The sequence below is a fragment of the Mirounga angustirostris genome, unplaced genomic scaffold (assembly GCF_029215605.1).
Source record: "Mirounga angustirostris isolate CCGP_5_RB_7025 unplaced genomic scaffold, mMirAng1.0.hap1 SCAF_5, whole genome shotgun sequence".
In the NCBI taxonomy this organism is placed as follows: Eukaryota; Metazoa; Chordata; class Mammalia; order Carnivora; family Phocidae; genus Mirounga; species Mirounga angustirostris.
In genome coordinates, this window is record NW_026991713.1 from 147,863,572 (window position 1) to 147,888,997 (window position 25,426).

General features: G+C 42.4%; 1 protein-coding gene across 1 annotated transcript in view; it reads left to right on the forward strand.

The window, feature by feature from the left end:
* The first annotated feature begins 21,880 nt into the window (after positions 1-21,880).
* ATF7IP2 (activating transcription factor 7 interacting protein 2) overlaps positions 21,881-25,426 on the forward strand; it is a 69,121-nt gene continuing 65,575 nt past the window's right edge. Inside the window, exon 1 of the mRNA XM_064592536.1 lies at positions 21,881-21,978. The gene's annotated coding sequence lies outside the window, so the exon portion shown is untranslated. The remainder of the gene's footprint in view (positions 21,979-25,426) is intronic.

The following is a 25,426-nucleotide window of genomic DNA, read 5'->3' on the forward strand; positions in this document are numbered from 1 at the left end:
TGTGTCCTGTAGGTCCTACGTGTGTATACACAGAACTAAGCAAATGTTTTTATGTGGTTAAGATTATACAGTATATATCATGCATTTTCACACATCATGATCATGAATATTTACCAATACCAAGTCCAAAAGCCATGAGTATTTTGATAGCCAAGGGTATACTACACCAACTGAATCAGAAAAAAAAAGAAAGAGGGGAGACTGGGTGGCTCAGTTGGTTAAGCCTCCAACTCTTGATCTCAACTCAGGTCTTGATCTCAGGGTCATGAGTTCAAGCCCTGAATTGGGCTCCACTCTGGGCATGGAGCCTACTTTAAAAAGAAGTAAAAAGGGGGCGCCTGAGTGGCTCAGTTGGTTAAGCGACTGCCTTCGGCTCAGGTCATGATCCTGGAGTCCCAGGATCCAGTCCCGCATCGGGCTCCCTGCTCGGCAGGGAGTCTGTTTCTCCCTCTGACCCTCCCCCCTCTCATGCTCTCTCTCTGTCTCTCTCTCTCAAATAAATAAATAAATAAAAATCTTTAAAAAAAAAAAAAAGGAAGTAAAAAAGAAAGAATTACTGATTTTCTTGGTGTAATGGCTAATTTTACGTGTTAACTTGACCGGTAATAGGCTGCCCAGATTAAACATTATTTCTAGGTGTTTACAGAACCAATTCCAATCATTCAAACAATCAATCAGTCCTGGTTCTGTTCCTCTGGAGTAATACTACTACTAATAGTAGTAATTAGTAATTTCCTAATACACTTGGGAACAAAAATGTCATTTAAAAAAAAAAAGTCAACAGGCCTCTATTCTCCAAAAAAGACATACAGATGGCTAACAGACACATGTAAAGATGCTCATCATCATTTATCATCAGGGAAATGCAAATAAAAACTACAATTCGATATCACCTCACACCTGTCAGAATGGCTAAAATCAACAACACAAGAAACAACAGGTGTCGGGCGCCTGGGTGGCTCAGTTGGTTGAGCGACTGCCTTCGGCTCAGGTCATGATCCTGGAGTCCCAGGATCGAGTCCCGCATCGGGCTCCCTGCTTGGCGAGGAGCCTGCTTCTCCCTCTAACCCTCCTCCCTCTCATGTACTCTCTCTCTCTCGCTCTCTCAAATAAAGAAATAAATCTTAAAAAAAAAAAAAAAGAAAGAAACAACAGGTGTCGGTGAGGATGTGGAGAAAAAGGAACCTTCTTGCACTATTGGTGGGAGTGCAAACTGGTGCAGCTACTGTGGAAAACAGTATGGAGGGTCCTCAAAAAGTTAAAAATAGAGCTACCCTATGATCCAGCAATCGCACTCCTGGGTATTTAGCCAAAGAATACAAGGACACTCATTTAAAGGGATCCATGCACCCCTATGTTTATAGCAGCATTATTTACAATAGTCAAGATATAGAAGCATCCCAAGTGTCCATCGACTAATGAATAAAGAACATGTGGTATAAATATACAATGGAATATTATTCGGCCATAAAAAAGAATGAGATCTTGCCATTTGCAACAACATGGATGGAACTAGAAAGTATAATGCTAAGTGAAATAAGTCAGTCAGAAAAAGACAAATACCACATGATTTCACTCATATGTGGAATTTAAGAAACAAAACAAATGAGCAAAGGGGAAAAAGAGAGAGACAAAACAAGAAACAGACTCAACTATAGAGAACAAACTGAGGGTCACCAGAGGAGAGGTGGGTGGGGGTATGAGTGAAATAGGTGATGGGGATGAAGGAGCGCACTTGTTGTGATGAGCACTGAGAAATGTATGGAACCGTTGAATCACTATATTGTATTAAAATAAAAACTTTAAAAAATGGGAACAGGTCCCTAGGTAAGGATATTAACAGAATTACAATGAAAATACTGCATTCCCTATGCTCAATATTAAGTGAGATGTAAAGCAATAAAGTACAATGATTTTAAGGGAATTAATTATCAGATATTTTATTAAAGTATTATCAAGAAGGTATTTTTCTGTTGAATTAATTAACAGTATAGTCCTACATATAGCCAAAAGAGTTATACACATGTACTAATGTTATCATCAAAGTGTAAACATGATGAATCTATACGCCTACATCCCTCCCCGCCACTGACCTAATGTACAAGTCCTGGTAGTCACTGCCTAGAGGTGGCTCCACGATACCATGCCCAAGATGCTTCTTTTCTCTAATTATTTTTTAAAGATATTTACAAGTCTATTAATTCACTAGCTTTACTTTTTATCATACATTGTCACCTTGCGACATCCAAAAAGCTTCCAAGTTGCAAAATTAAGACTGAGCTTTGTCCCCAATAAATGCTGACACTTCATAAAAAATACACACACAGAATGATGGACATAATCCAGAACTGTCCTCCAGATGTGGAGACAGTAGCAAAGCGCCCCTCTATGCACCTTTCCTCTTCGCCCTCTTCCACCACTGCAATGACTCAAGTACAGAAACTCATCTAGCGCCAAGGGGTGGATTAACCCAAAATCCAACTTACTAATTCCATTTTTGTCACACACTTTCTTTGACATCTAGAAAGACGAGACACTGTAAAATTTGAACATGTTGATCCTTTACATACACTATGTACATGGCAAATTAAAATAGAATGCACAGAACACAAGAGGATGATGGTTCCTCTGGTCTAACTATAAGCAGACTAGCATCGAGCTCTTGGCACTTTCTTCTCTTCCCTCTTCCCTGAACCAGCACGAACACAATGTGTTCTGCTCAGAGAGGTAGTCTGACCGTTCCATTTCCAAAATACACCATTTCATGTGAATTTTAACAAAAGGATATTTATAAAATGTGTTATTTCACTACCTCTGCTTTTAACATACTTTATGTACTTTTAACCACCTAGAAAAGCTACTTGTTTCAAATAAGGACTTAAATTTGTCCACTGTGTACACAGTAGTATTGGATAAACTACACTCCTGTGGAGGGGCGCCTGGGTGGCTCAGTTGGTTAAGAGACTGCCTTCGGCTCAGGTCATGATCCTGGAGTCCCGGGATCGAGTCCCGCATCGGGCTCCCTGCTCGGCAGGGAGTCTGCTTCTCCCTCTCCCGCTCCCCCCTCTTGTGCTCTTTCTCTCTCTCACTCTCTCTCTCAAATAAATAAATAAAATCTTTAAAAAAAAAAAAACTACACTCCTGTGACAATGGTTATATCTGAAGGTGACTTCTGATTAGGAATGTTATGGTCTGGAACCTTTGATTCCTTTTCTCCAAAAACAACCCACCGAATGAGATGTGGTTTTACAATTTCACTCCCAAAATCATTTCAGAAGACAGTCTTTCTATGGACTCCTAACAACACAAAGTGAATAAAATGTGTTAGGTTACTAACTCTACTGTTGTCACTGTTGGGGAAACAGAATTACAAAATCTCCTCCCAACCCAGAAATCCTCTCCACAAAAGTTTTAGAGAAAGAAAAGAGCTTTTTTTTTTTTTCTGATTTTTTTTAAAGATTTTATTTATTTATTTGACAGAGAGAGACACAGCAAGAGAGGGAACACAAGCAGGGGGAGTGGGAGAGGGAGAAGCAGGCTTCCTGCCGAGCAGGGAGCCCGATGCGGGGACTGATGTGGGGCTCGATCCCAGGACCCTGGGATCATGACCTGAGCCAAAGGCAGACGCTTAACTGACTGAGCCACCCAGGCGCCCCAGAAAAGAGCTTTATGACTGAATAAGGATTAACCCTGACTGAATAAGAATTAACCCAGGATGTGATGCCCGTCACAGACAATCCACAGAGAGCCTGAAAAGACAGGAAGAAATCCTACTCTATCTTCCTGGCATTCCTTCTCACACGGAGCAAATACAACTCATGACTTATATGTTCTAAAGATAAAAGATAAGTAAGAGGACCTGACAGCACCATTTGTCACACATAGTCCATCCTAGATTCACCTGGTAATTGAGGTGGCCATCTGTGTGTGCTAATTGCTTTATCCAGAGGAAAAATAAACTTATTTTGAGCATTTATGACAGAAGGTAGCTTTGCAACTTGGTAGGCGCCCACTGAAGCTAGGCTCCTACCCTCCCACAGAAACTGGGAGATATGGTGTGAGATCATAGAAAATATATATATATACTGGTTTCTGCTCCCAGTTCCTGGTACAGAGCTCCTAAAACCTTTTTGTTTCTTAAGTGATAAGGACACTAGGAACATCTCTTGTTCTAAGATTTGTCTTTAACCCTGTCCTTGACCCAGAGCTCCTAAAACCCTTGTAAATTCCTAAATGACTCTGGGTGACCTCCTGGATGGCTCCTGCATGGGGTTTGGTCACCAGAAAGATGAAGCCAAGATCAGATGCTTGGAAGTCTCAGCCCTATCCCCTATCCTCAGAGAGGGAAGGGGGGTAGAAATGGAGTTAATTCTTGATCATGCCTATGTGAGGCAGCCTCCATGAGATCCCACTAGTGTAGAATTCGGGGAACTTCCAGTTTGGTGAACATATCCACTTACTGGGGGGATAAATGCAACCCAATTCCATGGAGGCAGAAGCCCCTGCTCTTGGGACCCTCCCAGATCTGGCCCTATGTGTTTCTTCACCTAGCTATTCATCTTTATCCTTTATTATATCCTTCAATAAACGGGTAAACAGAAGTACAGTAATCTCCCCTTATCTGCAGGATATATGGGTGCTTGAAACCCAGAGAGTACCGAACCTTAAATATACTATGCTTTTTCCTATACATACATACTTACTATAAAGTTTAATTTCTATATTGGGCACAGGAACAGATTAACAACAGTAACTAGTAATATCATAGGACAGTTTTACCAATAACAGTAATAAGTTATGTGAATGTGGTCTCTCTCTCACAATATCTTAATGCACTATACTCAGCCTTTTTCTAGTGATGATGTGAAAGGATAAAATGCCTACGTGAGGAAATGAGGTGAGGGGAATGGCTGTGGACACTGTGATGTCACCTTTGGCTATGACTGAGCTTCTGATGAACCCTCAGAAGAAGGATCATCTGCTTCCCTACAGGGGTTGACCATGGGTCACTGAAACTGCTGAAGACGAGGGGAGGATTACTGAAAATGCTTCCCTGAATTCTGTGAGCTATTCTGGCAAGTATTGGAACCCGAGGCGGAGGAGGTCACGGGAACCTCCAACTTGTGGCCAACTCACACAGAAGTCGTGAGTCACCTGGGGACCTAGCACTTGCAATTGGCATCTTAACTCCGGGGCGTCTCAGAGGACTGAACCCTTCACCATGGGATCTGATGCTAACTCCAGGTAGACAGTGTCAGAACAGAGTTGAATTGTAGGACACTCAACTGGTGTTGCAGAATTGCTTGGTGTGTGTGTGAGGGGGGGGACCCACAATTTGGTGACCAGAAGTGTCATAAATGAAGAGTTCTGTGTGAAAGTAAAGGAAAAGGATGTAGCGGGAGAGCTGGAAGGTTTTTTGATACATTGGGGCTACCGCTCTTGAAGGTTACATTTCAGAGATGGTTCCCAGGCCCTTGAGGAAGATATTCCTGGATGTACACACAGTACAGCAAACTTAAATGGAACATACACAACACACTGGGCAACGTGTAACATGAAATCTTCTAGTACATGCCAGCTAAACACCTCATGCAATTTCTTCTCTCCCACGACCTTCAACCCAATAAACAAGTACAAAGAGTCTACTGTTCACAGAGGTAGTTTAACAATCCCATTTGCGAAGATGATATTTCCCATCAATTTTTAAAAACTGTTTATTGTGGTAAAATATACATGACATAAAATTTACCACGTCTTAAAAAAAAGGCTGGGGGTGCCCAGATGACTCAGTCAGTGGAGCATGCAACTCTTGATCTCAGGGTCGTAAGTTTGAGCCCCACACTGGGTATATAGATTACTTAAAAATAAAATCTTTTAAAAAAAATTTACTGTGTAAACATTTTTAATTCTCCAGTCCAGTAGCCTAAGGTGAATTCACATTCTTGTGCAACCATCACCACCATCCATTTCCAGAACTTTTTACCATCCCAAACTGAAATGCTGTACCCACTAAGCAAGAATTCCCAGTAGCACACTCCCCTCAGCCCGATAACCTCCATTCTACCTTCTGTCTCTATGAATCTGATTATTTGAAGTACCTCATACAAGTAGAATCATCTAATATTCCCATCAATTTTTTTTTTAAAGATTTTATTTATTTATTCATTAGAGACCAAGAGAGAGAGGCAGAGGGAGAAGCAGGCTCCCAAGGAGCAGGGAGCCCAATGCGGGACTCGATCCCAGGACCCTGAGATCATGACCTGAGCCAAAGGCAGACGCTTAACCATCTGAGCCACCCAGGCGCCCCCCATCAATTTTTAAAAGCTACTTATGGGGGGGAAGCTATTTATAGGGGCCCCTGGGTGGCTCAGTTGGTGAAGCATCTGACTCTTGATTTTGGCTCAGGTCTTGATCTCAGGGCTGTGAGTTCAAGCCCTGAGTTGGGTCCCACACTGGGCATGGAGCCTACTTAAAAAATAAAATAGGGCGCCTGGGTGGCTCAGTTTTGGTTAAGCGACTGCCTTCGGCTCAGGTCATGATCCTGGAGTCCCAGGATCGAGTCCCGCATCGGGCTCCCTGCTCAGTGGGAAGCCTGCTTCTCCCTCTGACCCTCCCCCCTCTCATGTGCTCTCTCTCATTCTCTCTGTCTCAAATAAATAAACAAAATCTTTAAAATAAATAAATAAATAAATAAATAAAATAAATTTTGGGGTGCCTGGGTGGCTCAGTCGGTTAAGCATCTGCCTTTGGCTCAGGTCATGATTTCAGGGTCCTGGGATCAAGCCCTGCATTGAGATCCCTGCTCAGTGGGAAGCCTGCTTCTCCCTGTTCCTATGCAGCTCCCCCTGCTTGTGCACATTCTCTCTCTCTCAAATAAATAAATAAATCTTAAAAATAAAATAAATTTTTAAAAAATCTATTTATAAAATATTATTCTACTACTTCTAATTTTAGATAAAGCACTTCTAAACATCAGAAAGACTAGATACTTCAAATAAGAACTTAATTATACATGATATATACATAGTACTATTAAATAAAAGTGCACCCACATAGAAATGGTTACAACTGAGGTATCTTCTAAATACGACCATTTGGGCCTTGAACCTCCTGACTTCCTTCTCTCCACTTCAATCCAGTGGACAAGTACAAGGTTAGAGGTGGTTGAACGTATTCATATCCAAAAGTTATTTACAGAAGGTAGGCTTTCCTATAAATTTCAACACAAACTGTACAAAATGTGCTAATTTTACTAAGTCTACTTTGTCATACATTGGTAACCTCTTTACATCTGAAGACTAGATGGCACAAAATTAGGACACATTTGTCTATTATACATACTATGTAGACAGCAAAACAAGATGCATATGACATATAAAAAAAAGTTTTGTCTGAAACTATCCAAATATGGACACATTAGCATATTACTTTTCATATTTCTTTCCCTCCTCAAAACTATTAAACAAGTATAGACAGTAATATACTATTCACAGAGGTAGCTGGGCAATTAAATTTCTAAAAGACAATATTTCCTATGAATTTTAGCACAAAGATATTTACAGAGTGATATTTCACTACTTCTACTTTAAGCATATGGCATTGGACACTGCAAAACATCTACACAGACTAGCTGTTTCAAATAAGGATGACATTTGGCTACTATCTAGAGCAGTTCTGAGTAAAGCGCACACATATAACTACCTTTATAATCTGAAAGTATCTTCTAGGTTCTGACCTAGAGCCCTTTCTTTTTCTCCCTCTCCCCACCCACCCAGTTTATGGTAAATGCTAGATGGCTGGTTTGTGCAAGCACACCCTGGACGCCCCTGTCAATCACTGTCTTGAGAATGTAAGGATCCTGTGCTCTGTCTATATTCCCATCAAGCAGAATATGTAGAAGAACGTGTCATTCAGGGTTCAAGGTCAGGGGCTCTGGGGGTAGCCAACCCAGAGCATCTCCTTTGTAACAAAGAATGCCCAGATGGCAGGCCTTGATCTCACTGGAACGCTGGCCCTGGCCGTGCAGAGCGAAGAGGTTACAGATAACTTACGAGGCTAGTTGCTACACTATAAAATTTGCTGCAGGTAGATCCCAGCAGCATATGTTTTTTTCAGTCTGCCACCCTTAATTCCCTGTATGTAAGTTCCCCCTATAAACCTATGTCTTCATTGCTGTCTCCAGGTCACTTCTTAGGTCTTGCTGGGCCATCACCCACCCTTGACTTAGAGTCCACTGGAGTGTGGCTTTAAGTGGGCTATAATGCTCAAATTCTCAGCAGACAATCTTTCCTAGGAATTTTAACACAAAGCATACAAAATGCATTCGTCTAACATCTATACTCTTGTCATAAACTGCCAACCTCTTTAACATCCACAAAGACTAGATGCTGTAAATGAGGACTCGTTTGTCCATTATATGCACTGTTACATACACAGCAATGCAGAACATAATGTATGAACCAGAGGCATGATGGTTAATCTTGCCTGAGTATAAACAGACTTGCATGGAGGCTTTTACATTTGCTTCTCCTCTCTCCTCCACCAAACCAGTGCCACAAACACAATGTGTACTCAAGGAAGTGGTTTGGCCATTCCAAAATAAACAAGCAATATATCTTATTGTTAACCCTAACAAAAAAAGCCAGCCAGTTTTTCTTTGTTTGTTTGTTTTTTTACCAGCAAAACGGGTTTATTCAGGAATAGCAAAAAATTGCAATCCAGGACATGCAAGCTACAGCAAAACCATAGGCAAGTCTGACAAAACAGAGAGAGGAACTTTATTCTCTGGAGAAGAAAGGGCATTTGGGAGGGGTTGTTTTAAAAAAAGTCCATTGGAGAAGCAAGAGCTCAGGGTGAGGACACTTTCTCATTGGTTGAGTGGCTGTGGTAGTCTATTTCCTATAGGAGAAGCAATTATGTCTTTTCCTGTTGGGGCCTCTAACTGATGATTCTTTCCCGTTGACAATTCTTCCTGTAATCGACCTGGAGTGATACTGAAGCCAACATCCATCTTGTTAGTTCAGATGAAAGAATGAACACCAGAGGTTATATTGTCCCCAGGCATAGCTAGACTAGCCAAGGAATATGTAGGCCTAGCTTAATGAGGCAGGAATGCTTACTTAGGATTCAAAGGAACACGAAGGAATGCAACCCCCTAGCTTATGCATGTATCAGTAGTTAATCAGCACTACCCTAAAGATATGACCACATATAGCTAACGAAATCTCTAATCTAAAGAGCAAAGATATTTTTCAGATTCCAAGCCTCTTTTTCTAAAAACTTTTTTGTAATTTTGAGAGAGAAAGTGCAGGAGGGGTGGGAAGGGGCAGAGGGAGAGGGAGAGAATCTTAAGCAGGCTCTGCACTGAGTGTAGAGCACAACTCGGGGCTTCATCTCAAGATCCTGAGATCACGACCTGAGCTGAAATCAAGTGTCAGACGTTTGACTGAGCCACCCAAGTGCCCCCAAATTCCAAGCTTCTTGAGATGGAACAGACCTCTCCGTGACGAGATGAAGTGGCACCAGGAGTTACTAAGCAACATCTATTTACATGACTTCATGAGCTTCCAGTCAACGTGGGCCTCAAACTATGCCTTTAAAATCCTCACTTACAAACCATTAGGGAGTTCAGGGCTTTGAGCACTAAATCCCCATTCTTCTGGGTGGCGCCACACCAATAAATAGCTTTCCTTCACTGCCAAAACTCAGTGCGGTTTGGTTTTTTTATTGGCTTGTGGTGCATCAGGTGGATGAACCCTCCTTTTGTTCAGTTAGGGTATGAGCTCCCCTGTCTAGCTTCTTGCCTCCCTTTTAGTGAGGTTTCATTTTATCTTCATATTATAAATTTGAACCAAAAAATTTTACATAATGTATTACTGCACAAACTTTAGTCTTAACATGTATGAGGCACTTCTGGACATCTAGAAAGAAATTCCCAAAAAAAAAGTACTTAGCACTGGGCGCCTGGGTGGCTCAGTTGGTTAAGCGACTGCCTTCGGCTCAGGTCATGATCCTGGAGTCCCGGGATCGAGTCCCGCATCGGGCTCCCTGCTCGGCGGGGAGCCTGCTTCTCCCTCTCCCACTCCCCGTTTGTGTTCCCTCTCTCGCTGTGTCTTTCTCTGTCAAATAAATAAATAAAATCTTTAAAAAAAAAAAAGTACTTAGCACTGTCAACTGTATACAGCGAGGAATACACACAGAACAACAGCTTTTAGTGTGACATTGTTTCCTGAACACAGCCCGCCTGACATTAAAGTTTCTTCTCTTTCTCCTCGCGGCCTTTGGCTCCATGTCCTCTAACCAGGGAGTGAACACGGAGGCGTGTCCCACCTGCTGCCACTTCTAGAGGTGCTCTAACAAGGCCTAGAGCTATAAAGCGGGGGGAACGTGGAGAGCCGCTTTTTCCTATTTCAGGCCCGGGCCTTCTGTAAGCGGCCAGTAGACCCTCCCGAGGGCGGCGGCCTCCCCGTGGGCCCAGGGTGCTGCCTTCGTCTGCCACCTGACGCCACCACGGTTCCGACTGCTGTCGCCAGGCGCCCCTTCGCCTCCGGCCCGAAGCCTCTGCCCACGCTGGCCAGGAAGGGGTTCGTTTCGTGTGACTAGGACCAAGCCATCAGCCCAGGCCCGCTGGCCTGACCGAGGTGGCCGAGCTCGCGGCCCAGGCCCGCCCGCTCCAACCGTGCTGCGTTCCGTGTCTGCGTTCCCCTCCCCGCCACGCACCGCATCCCAAGGCGCCGCGGCCCGCGCGGCCCCCTCCGGACCAGCGGCCTGTGGGGCTGGGAGACGCTGCTGCGGCCCCGGGCCGAGGGGTGGAGGGTGGGCCGCCGCAGGCCCCGCGTCCCACCGCGCCGCGCGCCCAAAATGGCATCCTTACTGTTCCTTTTTTAACTGCAGCAGAGCAAACAACACTCGGCTGAAGTTGTTAGCATTAAATGACCTCGTCTTTCCACCGCACATTTTGGAGTTACTCTGAATCCGCAGGATCTGAGTCACTGCACTGGGGAAGTGAAGGGAAGTGAAACTGGCATCCACGTGGTCAGACCAGATGAAGGAATGAACACTAAAGGTCACTGTCCTCAGGCTCAGCAGGACCTGCCAAGGAACATGTAGGCCCTGAGTTCACCAGATGGGAATGCTTGCTTATTCAAAGGAACGTGCAGCAACGCAACCCCACTAGCTTAGGCTTGTATAAGTAGTTAGCTCACCCACTTTAATCAGTACTACCCTAAGATATAACCAGCCCATGCACCTAATGAAACCTTCTAAAGAACACAGATATTTTTCAGATTCCAAGTCTCTTGTGATGGAACAGATCTCCTTGTGACCAGATGAAATGGCACCAGAAGTTATTAAGTAATAGACTAACACGACTTCAGAAGCCTCCAATCAATAGCGTCTACCTTCTCAGGAGACCCCTGCCCCATATTATGCCCTTAAAAACTCTCACTTGCAAACCATGGGGGAGTTTGCGACTTCTGAGCATTCGCTTACATTCTCTTGGGTGGTACCACGCCAATAAATAACCTACCTTTCTTCACTGCAAGAGCTCAGTTGTCAATTTTTATTGGTGTACTGAGCAACATGGGGCCGTGGGGGGGCAGGGGGGGGTCTCATTTGGTTCAGTTACAGGAATGCTATTTGGCATTTGCTAACTTTTTCTAGATTTTGGATACTTTGGGTTTTTTTCTGTTACTTGCAAAACATCCCAACTGATAAAAATCTTTCTTCCTGGAACAACTTCCCTTTTAGAACAACTTCCCTTTTAGAGCAACTTCCCATGAACCCATCATTTGGCAATTACTGTCAAAATTGAATGTACAGATAGCATTTAACTGAACAATTTTTTCACTCCTAGGTCCTTAATTTCTAGAACTAAGAGGACAAGACTGAAAAGATATTTATTATAATAGAAAAAAAAGAGAGGGCACCATTTCATGTCCTCCAGTTAGTAATTGGTTAAGTAAATTATGTCAACACAATAGAACACAGTGCAGTTTTTAAGAAGAATGAGCTAGCTCTACACTGACATGGAAAGAGCTTCAAAACATATTCTGTCTTGATTGATAAATAAATGGTAAGATGAGCCCATTCATGCAATAATAAAAACTCTAAATTTGTATGTGTCTATGTATAGAAGTGCATGTAAATAGGAAAAAGTCTGGAAAGTCATGTTAGGAAGGTTAAAGTAGGGGTGTGGGTAAGTTCAGTTGTGAAGAAGGGATTTCAATGTTTTACTGTATAGAATGCTATATGGTTTGCATTTCATAAGGATGCATATGAATAATAACTGGGTACTTTTAAAAAATGAAAATCATATAATAGACTTGTGGTGGTTTTAAAATATGCCTAAAGGGTGCCTGGGTAGCACAGTTGGTTAAGCGTTCAACTCTTGATTTCAGCTCAGGTCATGATCTCACAGCTGTGAGATCAAGCCCTGTGTGGCTCCATGCTGGGTGTGGAGCTTGCTTGGGATTCTCTCTCTCCCTGTCCCTCAGCCCCTCCCCACACTCACTCACTCTCTCTCTCCCTAAAAGAAAAGAAGAAAAAAAAGGAGAGAGAAGGAAAGGAAAGGAAATATGCCTACAAATTCTAGAATATTCCATTTAAGAGGTAAAATTTAATTCCCCTCATGAATATCGGATGACCCAGGTTAACTTGTACTCTCCTGCATAGACCTGGAATCAACTACTTCTCCAAGAAGCTCTGGTTTCTTGCAGTGGGAAATTATAGAATGAACACTGGATTGACGTTCATTCTAGAATGCCACTAGACTGGTCATTGTTTCTTGGCTTTTCTGTGGGGAAATTTAGAAATACATTATTTCTTTTGTTTTCAAAAGAAAACATTATAAATTCACAGTGTCAAAAAAGCTATTTCGATGAAGGTGCTTTCATGATGTAGATGAATAGGCAGTTCCCCATTCTTTTTTCAATGGTATTTTTAAAGTTTAGTTGCTAAGGACACACCAACAATAATTTTTTCTTGTGGTAATGAATCTTCTATTTTAGTTGGAAAAACAGAAACAATTATCCTCTCTTTTTCTAATATAGTTACTTGTCTCTGAATCATTCAAATTAAATTGAGCTGTTGCATAACCAAAATTACTATCTTTTTTTGGTCTAGCTAAATATTTTTTTTTTAAGATTTTATTTATTTATTTGAGAGAGAGGATGAGAGGAGAGAGAGAGCACATGAGAGGGGGGAGGGTCAGAGGGAGAAGCAGACTCCCTGCTGAGCAGGGAGCCCAATGCGGGACTCGATCGCGGGACTCCAGGATCATGACCTGACCTGAAGGCAGTCGCTTAACCAACTGAGCCACCCAGGCGCCCTAGCTAAATATTTTTAAAATAATATTTTTGAGACAGAAAAGTAAAAAGAACAAAAGTATTCTATAATCCTGGCACTCTGAGGACTACTATTACTATTCTTAATAAAAATTATACATATACATAATAAACAGTACTTGTCAGAGTATTAACTACTTATGGATTGAAAGACTCAATACTGTTAAGATGTCAATTCCCCCATATTTGTCTATGTATTCAATACAATCAAAATCAAAATCACTGCAGTTTTGTTTTGTTTTGTTTTTACATAAAGTAACAGGTGGATTCTATAATGTTTATGGAAATGAGAAGGACCCAGAATAGGCAAAGGATTTTGTTTTGTTTTGTTTTTAAACGGAGGTAGCCTTTTTTTTTTTTTTAAGATTTTTATTTATTTATTTGACAGAGAGAGGCCCAGCGAGAGAGGAACACAAGCAGGGGGAGTGGGAGAAGCAGGCTTCCCGCGGAGGAGGGAGCCCAATGCGGGGCTCGATCCCAGGACCCTAGGATCATGACCTGAGTCGAAGGCAGATGCTTAACAACTGAGCCACCCAGGCGTCCCTAGGCAAACGATTTTGAATAAGAAGAACAAATTTGGAGGAGTTATACCCTCTAAATCTGAGGCCTATTATAAAGCCATAGTAATCAAAACCATGGAATATTTGCATAAGGATAAATATATAAATCAATAGAAACACATAGGGAATCCAGAAGTAGATCCATATACATATGCTCAATTGCATTTGATAAAGGTGCAGAGCAATTCAAAGAGGCAAAGAATAGTGTTTTCAACAAATGTTATTGAAACAAGAAAAAACAGTATGAACAAAAAAAATGACCCTTGATCCTAACCTCACACCATCTACAAAAATTAACAGAAAATTGATCTAAATCTAAATATAAAAGCTATAGCTATAAAATGTCTAAAGGAAAACATAGGAGTGTATCTTTGCAACCTTGATTGCCAGGGTTCAGCAAACTATGGACCACACACCAAATCTGACCCACTACCCATTTTTGTAAATAAAGTTTTATTGGGACCCAGTCAGGCTCATTCAATCATATACTGTCTATAGCTGCTTTCACATTACAATAGCCAACTTGAGCAGTTGTAACAGAGACCATATGACCCACAAAGCCTAAAATATTTGCTTTCTGGCCCTTAGAAAAAACTTTCGCTGACCTTTGAAGTTAAGCATATATTTATTATATGACCTAGCAGTTCCACTCCCAGGTAGGAAAAAAAAAAAACATATTCCCTGAAAGACTTGTACACAAATGTTCAGAGCAACTTTATTCATAATAGATAAAACTGGAAACAACCCAAATGCCCATCAGCAGGTAAATGGATAAACAACGTGCAGTTCTTCCATACAATAAATGCTATTCCCCATTAAAAGAGAAAAAAAAAAAAAACTACTAAATACACAGCAACACGGATGAATCTCAAAAACATTATGCTGAAAGATATAAAAGACTATATACCGTGTAATTCCATTTATATGAGGTTCTAGAATAGGAGCAACTAATAAATTTTTATTGAAAGCAAATCAGGGGTTTCTTGGGACTGGGGATCAGAGTTTGGGTGTGACTGCAAAGGGTACAAGGGAATTCTGGGGAGGAGAGTATTCTTGACCATGGTTAAGTTCCACATACATGTGCGTTTTTCTGGTTACATTTCTCAGAACTCACTGTAACTTAAAATGTATGTGTTTCATTTTATGCTATTTTTATATCCATAAAGTTGATTTTAAAAGTAAAAAAAAATTGTAAATGAATCAAACTTGAACTAATAGAAACAAATATTAAAGCAAAGTCTCACTTTAGTACAACACTTACAATCATCTGTGCAGAAATGGATTTCAGTTCTGAAGCCTACTTGTGATATAAGCACCTTGGAGATTAACCTTTGATCCCATTAAGTAAATGGTCAGGAATGTGCTGAGTTGGTTTGTGCTAGTTACCAACTGACAAGCGGAAAATAACATAAATGTTGTGGGGTTTGCTGTATAGATTTCTCATGAAACACACTGGAGATCAGAGACAGGAGAAGCAAATGGTAAACAGGCAAACATATAAGTCTTCTTTCTAGGGAGGGCCATAAAGGTATAAAGATTCTCCCAGATCAGGAGAGGGGAAAAGAAAAACCTGGCACAATCCTCATTCTAGTGGGGCCTTATCATCAATAGCCATACAACCAGGAGGAAGTCCAAGGAACCAACACTTGGTATCTTTGCCTGTTTGCATAGTTACCACCCTGTGGATGTTTCCATAAACTTTGTCATCAAAGACACCTTACATTCACGGGCGCCTGGGTGGCTCAGTTGCTTAAGCGACTGCCTTCAGCTCAGGTCATGATCCTGGAGTCCCGGGATCGAGTCCCGCATTGGGCTCCCTGCTTGGCAGGGAGTCTGCTTCTCTCTCTGACCCTCCTCCCTCTCATGCTCTCTGTCTCTCATTCTCTCGGTCTCAAATAAATAAATAAAATCTGTAAAAAAAAAAAAAAGACACCTTATATTCTGTAACACTATCTGTGGGCACCTTTTAATCCCATCACTCTCCCCAACTTTGATAGCCATATGTGGTGAATCCCCAAAAAACAAGAACTTTGACAGGAATGGAGTAATTTCAGAATTGGTAAGCTGAATGCATCCTAAACATATCTAAGCTAGTTCCATTTTAGTTGCTAAATGGATCAGCCTTTATCAAGATTAGACTCGAAATATGTATGCTTTGTTGTCTGTGAAGTCAGTAGGAAAGCATAAGAGTAGGACAATTCTAGGGCGCCTGGGTGGCTCAGTTGGTTAAGCGACTGCCTTCGGCTCAGGTCATGATCCTGGAGTCCCGGGATCGAGTCCCGCATCGGGCTCCTTGCTCGGCGGGGAGTCTGCTTCTCCCTCTGACTCTCCCCCCCCCTCTCATGTGCTCTCTCTCTCTCTCTCAAAAAAATAAATAAAATCTTAAAAAAAAAAAAAAAAAAAAGAGTAGGACAATTCTATAGTCCTAATACCCTTGCATTAATTCTATTTTCCATTCTCTATTTCATCGATTTCTGCTCCAATTGTTATTATTTCCTTCCTTCTGCTGCCTTTTGGTTTTAGTTTAGGAACTTCCTCTAGTTCCTTAAGGTGTAAAGTTTGGTTATTTATTTGAGATCTTTCTTCTCTTTTCATGTAGGCATTTAGATCTCTAGATTTTTCTCAGAGCCCTGTTTTTGCTGCATCCCATAAGTTTTGGTATATTGTGTTTTCATTTTTACTCATCTCAAAATATTTTTTGATTTCCTTTATGATTTCTTCTTTGGCCCACTGGTTGTTTAAGAAGATGTTGGTTAAGTTCCACATACATGTGCATTTTTCTGGTTTTCCTTCTGTTACAGATTTCTAGTTTTATTTCACTGTGGCCAGAGAAGATACTTTCGTGATTTCAATCTTTTCAAATGTTTCTGAGGCTTGTATTGTGGCCTAAAATCTGGTCTGTTCTGGAGAACTGTTCCACGTGCACTTGAGAATGTTTATTTTGCTGTTTTGGAATGGGATATCCTTCATAGGTCTGGATTAGGTCTGGTTGGTTCATACTGTTGCTCAAGCCCTCTGTTTCCTTACTGACCTTCTTTCAGTTGTTCTATCCATTGTTGAAAGTGGTATATTAAAGTCACCGATGATTGTTGCAGAATTGTCTATTTCTCCCTTCTATACTGCCCATTTTTGCTTCGTATATTTTTTAGCTCTGTTGTGAGGTGTGAGTATGTTTATGAGTGTTCTATCTTCTGGATGGATTGACCTTTTTATCAGTACATAATGTCCTTCTCTGTCTCTTGCAACAGTTTTTGACTACCAATCTATTTTGTCTGATATTATTATAGCCATCCCACTTCTTTTTCGGTTGCTGTTTGCCTGGAATATCCATTTTTATCTTTCTATTTTCAATCTACCTGTGTCTTTAGATCTCAGCTGAGTCCCTTAGATAGCATACAGTGGGATCATGGTTGTTGTTTTTTAATCTATTCTGTCAAACTAGCTCTGCTTTTTTTTTTAAGATTTTATTTATTTATTTAGAGAGAAAGCGGGGAGGGGCAAAGGGAGAGGAAAAGGGAGAGAGTCCCAAGCAGACTTCCTGCTGAGCACGGAGCCCAACTTGGGGCTCGATCCCATGACCTTGTGATCATGACCTGAGCTGAAACCAAGAGTCAGACGCTAGACTGACTGAGCCACCCAGGCACCCCAATCTGTCTCTACTTTTAAAGAGAGTTTAATCCATTTACATTTAAAGTAGTTACTGACAAGGAAAATCTTATTGCTCTCAATTTGCTATTTTTTTCTCTTTTCAATTTGCTATTTTTTCTTTTTTTTCTTGTTGTTCTTCAATATCTGTTTCCTTCTTCTGTGTTTACATGATTTTTTTATGGTGTGCCATTTTTATTCCTTTCTCATTTCCTTTTCTCTGAAAATGTTAAAAGTTATTTTCTTACTGGTTACCCTGGGGGGGATTATAATTAGACTCAAACCTATTATAATCTATTTTGTACTAATATCACCTTAACTTCAAGAGCATACAGAAACCTTGCTCTTGGGGCGCCTAGGTGGCTCAGTCAGTTGGGCATCTGCCTTCAGCTCAGGTCATGATCCCCTGGTGCTGGGATCGAGTCCTGCGTCGGGCTCCCTGCTCAGAGGCGAGTCTGCTTCTCCCCTGCTCATGCTCACTCTCTCTCTTCTCTCTCTCAAATAAATAAATAAAATATTTTTTTAAAAAAAAAAGGAACCTTGCTTTTATACAGCTCCTACCCTCCCCCTGTATGTTAACACAAATTTCATCTTTACACGTTGACTTTACCTAAAGTCAATTGATTCGTAGCTGTCATTAAATCTAACAATATATTCATAGCAACATCTAGAATAGTATTTGACCAAACAACTGGGCACACAGCCTTGCCAAGTTGACACATGAAATTTAACCATCACAATAATCGTACTAAAAAAAAAACTTCAAGATAATAAGAAATTGTCTAACTCCAGAGATGTTTTTCACAGTTGACAGTGCTGAGAATTATATATAATTCTGACTTCTTTTTTTTTTTTAAAGATTTACTTATTTATTTTAGAGAGAGAGTGACAGAGCAAGAGCATGCAAGAGTGGGGGCGGGCAGAGGGAAAAGAGAATCTCAAGCAGACTCCCCACTGAGTGTGGACCCTGACGTAGGGCTTGATCTCATAACCCTGAGATCATGATCTGACCTAAAATCACCAGTTGGACATTTAACCAACTGAGCCACCCAGGCGCCCCTATAATCTTGGCTTCTTATGTTGTACTTTGTGGCTGCTCAAACTCCCCAACAGACAAAGTAGCGACAACGTGCATGTCTTTTTTTAATCTTTTTTTTTTTTTTAATTAAGTAGGCTCTACACCCAACGTGGGGCTCAAACCCACAACCCAGAAACCAAGAGTTGCACGCTCCACCAATTGAAACAGCTAGGAGCCCCAGTGTGTATACGTTTTTAAGGTAGTAAAGTTGATGATAGGTTAGGAAAAAGGCAGAATAAACTGGTTTTTGGTAGTGCCCATTTGGTAATCATATGAATAGCCCTTTACAAAAAATAGTAATAAACATTTATTGAGCACCTACTGTGTGTTAAATGCTTTATTAAACACTTTACATGGATTTAATCCATGTAACTTAATCCATGCAATAATTCTAAGAGGTTACTTTTTTTTCTTTTTCTAAGAGGTTACTTTTTACTATGTTGTGTTATTGGTAATTTCCACTTTACAGATAAGGAAACTGAGGTATCGGTTAGGGTACAATCGTGAAAAGAGAAACCACTGCAGATATTTCAAGCATAATGTTATTTGGTACAGAGAACTAGGTGCTTAAAAGCCTTTGCAGGGGGGCGGGGAAGCCTTTGGAAGGGCGGAGGAGCTACTGTCACAATGGTTTTCATTTGTGCCATGGCTTCTGCAGTCCAAAAAGTAGGGAAGTTGCTGCTGCTGTCAGAAAAGTTCAGAAAAAACACTGTTGATTGTCACAGCTGCCTTATATCACTGGAGCAGGGACTGGCAGGGAAGAGAGCCAAAGCCCAAACAAAATACACAGAACAATAATTTATGTCTTTCTTCTACTTTCAATCTCAGGAAGTGCATCCTACTTGGCAAAATGTCAATGAATCCAGAACACTGGCCATAGGGCATCTGGGAAACATAGCTCCCAGGATTCCAGCCCTGCCTCTGGGATTGCTGAGAGGGGTATGAGAAAGAATGCTAGTATTCATTTTCTACTTTTTCCATAACCAATTACTACAAAGTTAGCAGCTTAAAACAACACGCAATTGTTGTGTCAGTTTTTTATAAGTCCCAAGCTCAGTGGACTCAGCCCGCAGAGCATGCAACTCTTGATCTCAGGGTCATGAGTTCAAGTCCCACGTTGGGCATAGAGCTTACTTTAAAAAAAAAAAAGGGGGGGGGGGGCGCCTGGGTGGCTCAGATGGTTAAGTGTCTGCCTTCAGCTCCGGTCATGGTCCCAGGGTCCTGGGATCGAGCCCCACATCGGGCTCCTGGCTTGGCCGGGAGTCTGCTTCTCCCTCTCCCTCTGCCTCTCCCACTGCTCATGCTCTCTCTCTCTCTCTGTATCTCTGTGTCTCAAATGAATAAATAAAATCTTTAAAAAAAAAAAAAAAAGCAGGCAAGATACACTATTACCCTAAATGGACATGACATTTCTGAAGTCTACTCACTGGAATTAAGTCCAAATTCTTATCTGACTCCAAATCACTTGCCTCCTACACCCTCTCTTTCTCTCAGCAACCCTATGTACACCCTTCAACCATATTAAAAATTATTTTCTGAAACAAAAAAACTTGTGCAAAGATTGGCATTGTTTTACATTTTTTGCCAATTTCCTTAGTGTTTGACTTCAGACCATTGGATTCGCTTATCTGTTTCTGCGTTTGACATGTTGCAATATCACAATGACACTTTTCCAGAAGTTTCTGGAAAATTCCAGTGGACACACCTGAGACCAACAGAATGAAAAAGGCAAATAATGTCTATTATAAAAATAGTATTGACTTCGCGGACACCCCCCTCCCCCTGCCAAAAAAAATCCCTGGACCAGATTTTGGGAACCCACTGGGTACCTTATTTTTCTTTTTTTTTAAGATTTATTTATTTATTTGAGAGAGCGAGAATGAGAGAGAGAGAGAGTACATGAGGGGGGCGGTCAGAGGGAGAAGCAGACTCCCCGCCGAGCAGGGAGCCCAAGGCGGGACTCGATCCCGGGACTCCAGGATCATGACGTGAGCCGAAGGCAGTTGCTTAACCAACTGAGCCACCCAGGCGCCCAGAAAACTATTCTTTTATCTTTGTACATACCATTTAGAAATGGGCCCCATGACTATCTTAATTACAGCTGGCATACACACTACAAAGTTAGGGATCAGTTAACTATATGATTCATTTTTCAGGTAGATTTATCATAGGTCTCCATTGTCATTGTTTAGACAACTATTATCTACAAAACAACAACTTGTCAACAGATGTTTTAAGGAGGATAAAATAAGGCCCAGCTGTATCATTCCACTTACCCATGCCATACATCTCTGTTTAATCATAATGAATTAATCAAAATGAAGTGCACATTCATTTTTGTGCAAGTAAATGGAACCTCTGAACCCTTCTTTTTTTTTTTTTTTAAAGATTTTATTTATTTATTTGAGAGAGAGAATGAGAGACAGAGAGCATGAGAGGGAGGAGGGTCAGAGGGAGAAGCAGACTCCCTGCCGAGCAGGGAGCCCGATGCGGGACTCGATCCAGGGACTCCAGGATCATGACCTGAGCTGAAGGCAGTCGCCCAACCAACTGAGCCACCCAGGCGCCCCCCATTGGGTACGGTATTGTGTTCATGACCCAGCTTTCTGGAATGTCTGGCCTTGTCTCGTTTCTCTTGCAGCCAGTAGCTATTATAAGACCGGTAGCTCTCCCCTCCGCGACTAGAAGAGCTTTACCACACAAATGACAGTTAAGTTCGTTCCCTGCCGTGAGCACAGAGAGGGCACTCGGAACTGACTGAACACACAGCAATCACATGAAGGGCCATTATGTGCCTCACGAAATCTGACGCAGCCTAAGGTGGCAGGATCCCAGGACAATTTAGAAGACTCAAGAAAACACAACTGGGCTCGGCCCACTCGCCTGGGTCGCAAAATTTAGGAGTCGTCCCAAAACTCCGTAATTCAGGTGAATGAGTTTTTAAAGGCAATATTCTGAAAATTCAAGTCGGTTTTTGTAAACAAAGTTTCCCTGGTCACGACTTTCGGAAAACTTTCCACCGCGTCGCGCGAGTCACTCAGAGCAACGGCCCAGCGCGCGGCGCGGACGACAGCCTGACAGAGAAGCAGCGGTGCGGCGAGCGAGCTCTCGGCACCCCGCAGCCGACTTCCACTTCCCGGCCGCTTATCCCCTCCCCCGCCCGGCCCACTCCAGCAGGGCGCCCCTGATTGGCTGGGCCGCCGCATGTTCGCGCTGCCATTGGCCGGGAGTCCGGGGGGCCGGGCGCGGGCAGACTTACCTCCACAGGTCCTCGCGGGAGCCTTACTGTGCGCGGCGGTTGCTGTTCGTTGAGCTTCTGTTGAGAGAAGCGGCCGGTGTGGCGCCGCCGGAGGTACGTTGGGGCCGGGCGAGAGCCCCGCGCGAGCGGCGGTTGGCCGAGTCGGCGGTTGCGCGGCGCCTCGCGTCTCTCTGAGGGCCGGCGCCGAAGCCCGGGGACGCCGCGCGAGTAGGGCGGTCGCGGTGACGGGGCCGACCGGGAGGCGCCCGCAGAGTGGCCCCGGGGCTCCGGCCGGGAGGACACCCGCGACGGGCGAGAGCACGCGTCCGCAGCGCTTCCCGAGGGGGCGGTGCGGGGAGCGGCGGCGGCGGCGTGCGCCTGGCGTGGGGGTCGCGGCTGCGGAGGGACACGGCGGCGGCTTCAGGGTTTTGTTCTTCCGAGTAAGTACGGGATCGGGGCCCGGCCGGACTACTTTTAGCGGCGCCGGGGCACCGCGGTCCCGCGCGGCGCTGGTTGGCTGGCTGAAGAAGCCGGGGGCCGGCGGGGCCGCACCGAGGCTTCCCAGGGGCGGGGAGGCTGTCGTCGAGAAGTGTCGTGGCGCGGGGGGCCCGGGGACAGGGGCCCCCTGAAGTCCCTCGGCCCAGGTCTGGGGGGCCGGCGCGCACACGCGTGCCGGACACCTGTTGGCGCTGAGCCGCGCTGGGGATGCTGTAGCCCGGTTGTCCTGGAGATGGCTTTTCCGCTGGCGCACAAGCTTGAAAATACGTGCATATCTACTTATCAGAGACCATTTTCTCCTTCCGGCCCCCACCTGACCGGCTTTCCCTCCCATTTTGGCAAAGTTGGAGGATGTGTTGGGTAGACAGAGGAAGCATTTAGTTTGCTTTTGTGTCTCTGACTCCAGTCCGACTGTTCTTGGAAAACTTGACTTCTTCAGCTTTGCCTGATACGGGGCCTGAAGATGAAGCTGCTGACGTGGCGAGCCGGCATCTGTTGTGGGATCCAGGACGAGCTAGCTTTCACTGCCCTGAAGACTTATGTGTGGTCAAGATCTAGAAGAAGTGTGCTCAGTAGCCCTTTAGAAGGAAGACGTTAGACCACTTTGTGTCCTGTCCACTTTAAACGGACTTCGGTTACTCCAGCCTGGGATTTCATACTCTTCCGGTGAGGATGTTGTCCTGTGTTTATTTGTAGCCAGGAAACGATCCGCGACATAGGTGTTTGCAAAAACACGGTGAAGAACAGTCAAGACCAAGATAACTTATGTCACAGGAGAGCTATTGAAAATGCAAAAATGAAGCCTCTGAATCAAGGTTTAATTACATCGAGTTCAGCTTTTGTGACGTATGCCTTCATAGTTTATCCTTCAGTTCGGTTTTTAGAGATGTTGAGTCTGACCCTAATCGAATTAATCTACTTAACTCTCAGTCTTATCTGCAGATTTGTACAGACCACATACTAAGATTGACTTCTGCCTCAACAGAAATGCATGAACAGTGTCGTATTGGAAATGATTTAGGTCTTTTAAGAACTGGTGTGTCTAGGTACATCTTGAATTTTCCGCAGTTTTCCTTATTGACTCTTGTACATCCCCTCAGTTTTCAGTCCACTATATTTCCTTGCTACTTAATATCTTGAATTCTGGTGTGAAAATACGGTGTGACCCTCACATCTTTGTGCATATCCTGTAATTCTATTTTAGTGGGTGTTTACAGATGTATTCCATTTCATGTAATCAAATTTTAAGTAATATATTGGGTAGTTGTTACAAATAAAATAAACTTTATAACTTTGAATGCGCAAGTGTTCTCATTGAGTGAGATTATATTAAATATAAAAAAGGACTATATCTTATTTCGTCTCATATTCTTGCATCATTTAAATACTCTGTTCTCTGAGCCATTTTTTTTTTAAGATTTTATTTATCAGAGAGAGAGCACGAGCAGGGGGAGGAGGAGGGAAAAAGGGGGAGGGACAAGCAGACTCCCCACCTAGCACTCAATCCCATGACCCTGAGATCATGACCTGAGCCAAAGTCAGACGCTTAACTGACTGAGCCACCCAGGCGCCCCTGTTCTCTGAGTCTTAAACCTTGACAGATACCTTTAAAATGCATTACTATAGACCCAGGTACCTAACTTCTCATCACTCTTCAGCTTTACCAATCTCATTAGGACAGAACGTTTGTAGTCAGGTAATATTTGGAGAGAAATAACTGACTTTTTGGGTAGGGGAGATAACAGATGTAGTTTGAATTTTTGAACTCCTGATTAAATTTCTTAGGATATAAGGGATGTTCATAGACAGATCTTACTACATTTAACCATTAATTGTGTAGATGCACTAAATGTATCTACTAAATGCGGTACCATTAATGTATCTCCGTGTCACAAGTGTGTATAATGGCAAAAGTTGCTGAGGCCTGTTTTGGTACTTTAAGGAAAGAATGACCCTTGTTGGCTTTCCAGAACTTAATCTTTCTAAGTTGAGTATACATTTAAGCAGCATTTTATAAAGCTATATGAAACTCCTCTTCCTGGGGGCGTAAAAATAAAGACACATCTCTGCTCTCAAAGCTCATGACTAAAAATATATGTTTGTAATGGGATATTCAGATAAGTTGTTTTCTTGGGGGAAGGCTTTTTTGAAGAGGTGATCTTTAAACATGACCTTGAAGGAGTTGGGAAAAAGGGGAAACATTGATAGATGACAGTTCTGATGAATTTGAAAACAGTGAAAGATAGGTTTATAGGAAATCAGTAGATAAAATTCAATAGCTTCACAAAAAACAAAATATAGGAAAGATAATACAATCATGATAGTCTGATTATGTAGAAAATACTTGCCTATAACAAGTATTGATTTAGCTACCAATGTGATTAAAAGGTGCATAGGGTGTAGAAAAGAACTAAATCTCATCTATCAGTATAGGAATTTGATAATGGTTAGAATTTGTAACAAGAAATAACTAGTGTGAACGTATTAAAAATACTGAGATATAAAAAAACAAATGGTTAAATTAGTTAAAATTGACTGTCACTGGGCGTTAAGGAGTGCTGACAGGCAACTACTTCATTTCATTATGAGCACTTTATACTGTTTCATTTTATGGTATTACATTGATAAAAGTTTTTAAAGTAAAAGCAAAATTGTACTAGCACTTAGAAGGTGGCTGATGCAGCTGGTCCATGGACCACACTTAGAGCAGTAAGGATTAGTTCATGCTCATTATGAGATTGTCAACTGGCACAAGTTGATCAAATTTTGTCATTTTGTTGACCATTATATACCCCTGAAGATAACCCTGTCTTTTCATAATTCCTTACCTGATTTGTACTTGTGATACAAGATTTCTTTGTGTCTTAAGATCCTGGGTTTAAATGCTGGCTCCGAACTGTGTTTCCTGGGACAAGCTATATAACCTAGCTCAGGTTGGTTGGTTTTCAAGTTTCACTTTTTAGTAAAGGGAAGGTAAAGATTTGGTTCAATGGATTTTTAAAAAATATAACAAGAGTTGCCATTTATTTAGTGCTTACATGTATTAAGATACTGTCTCAACAAG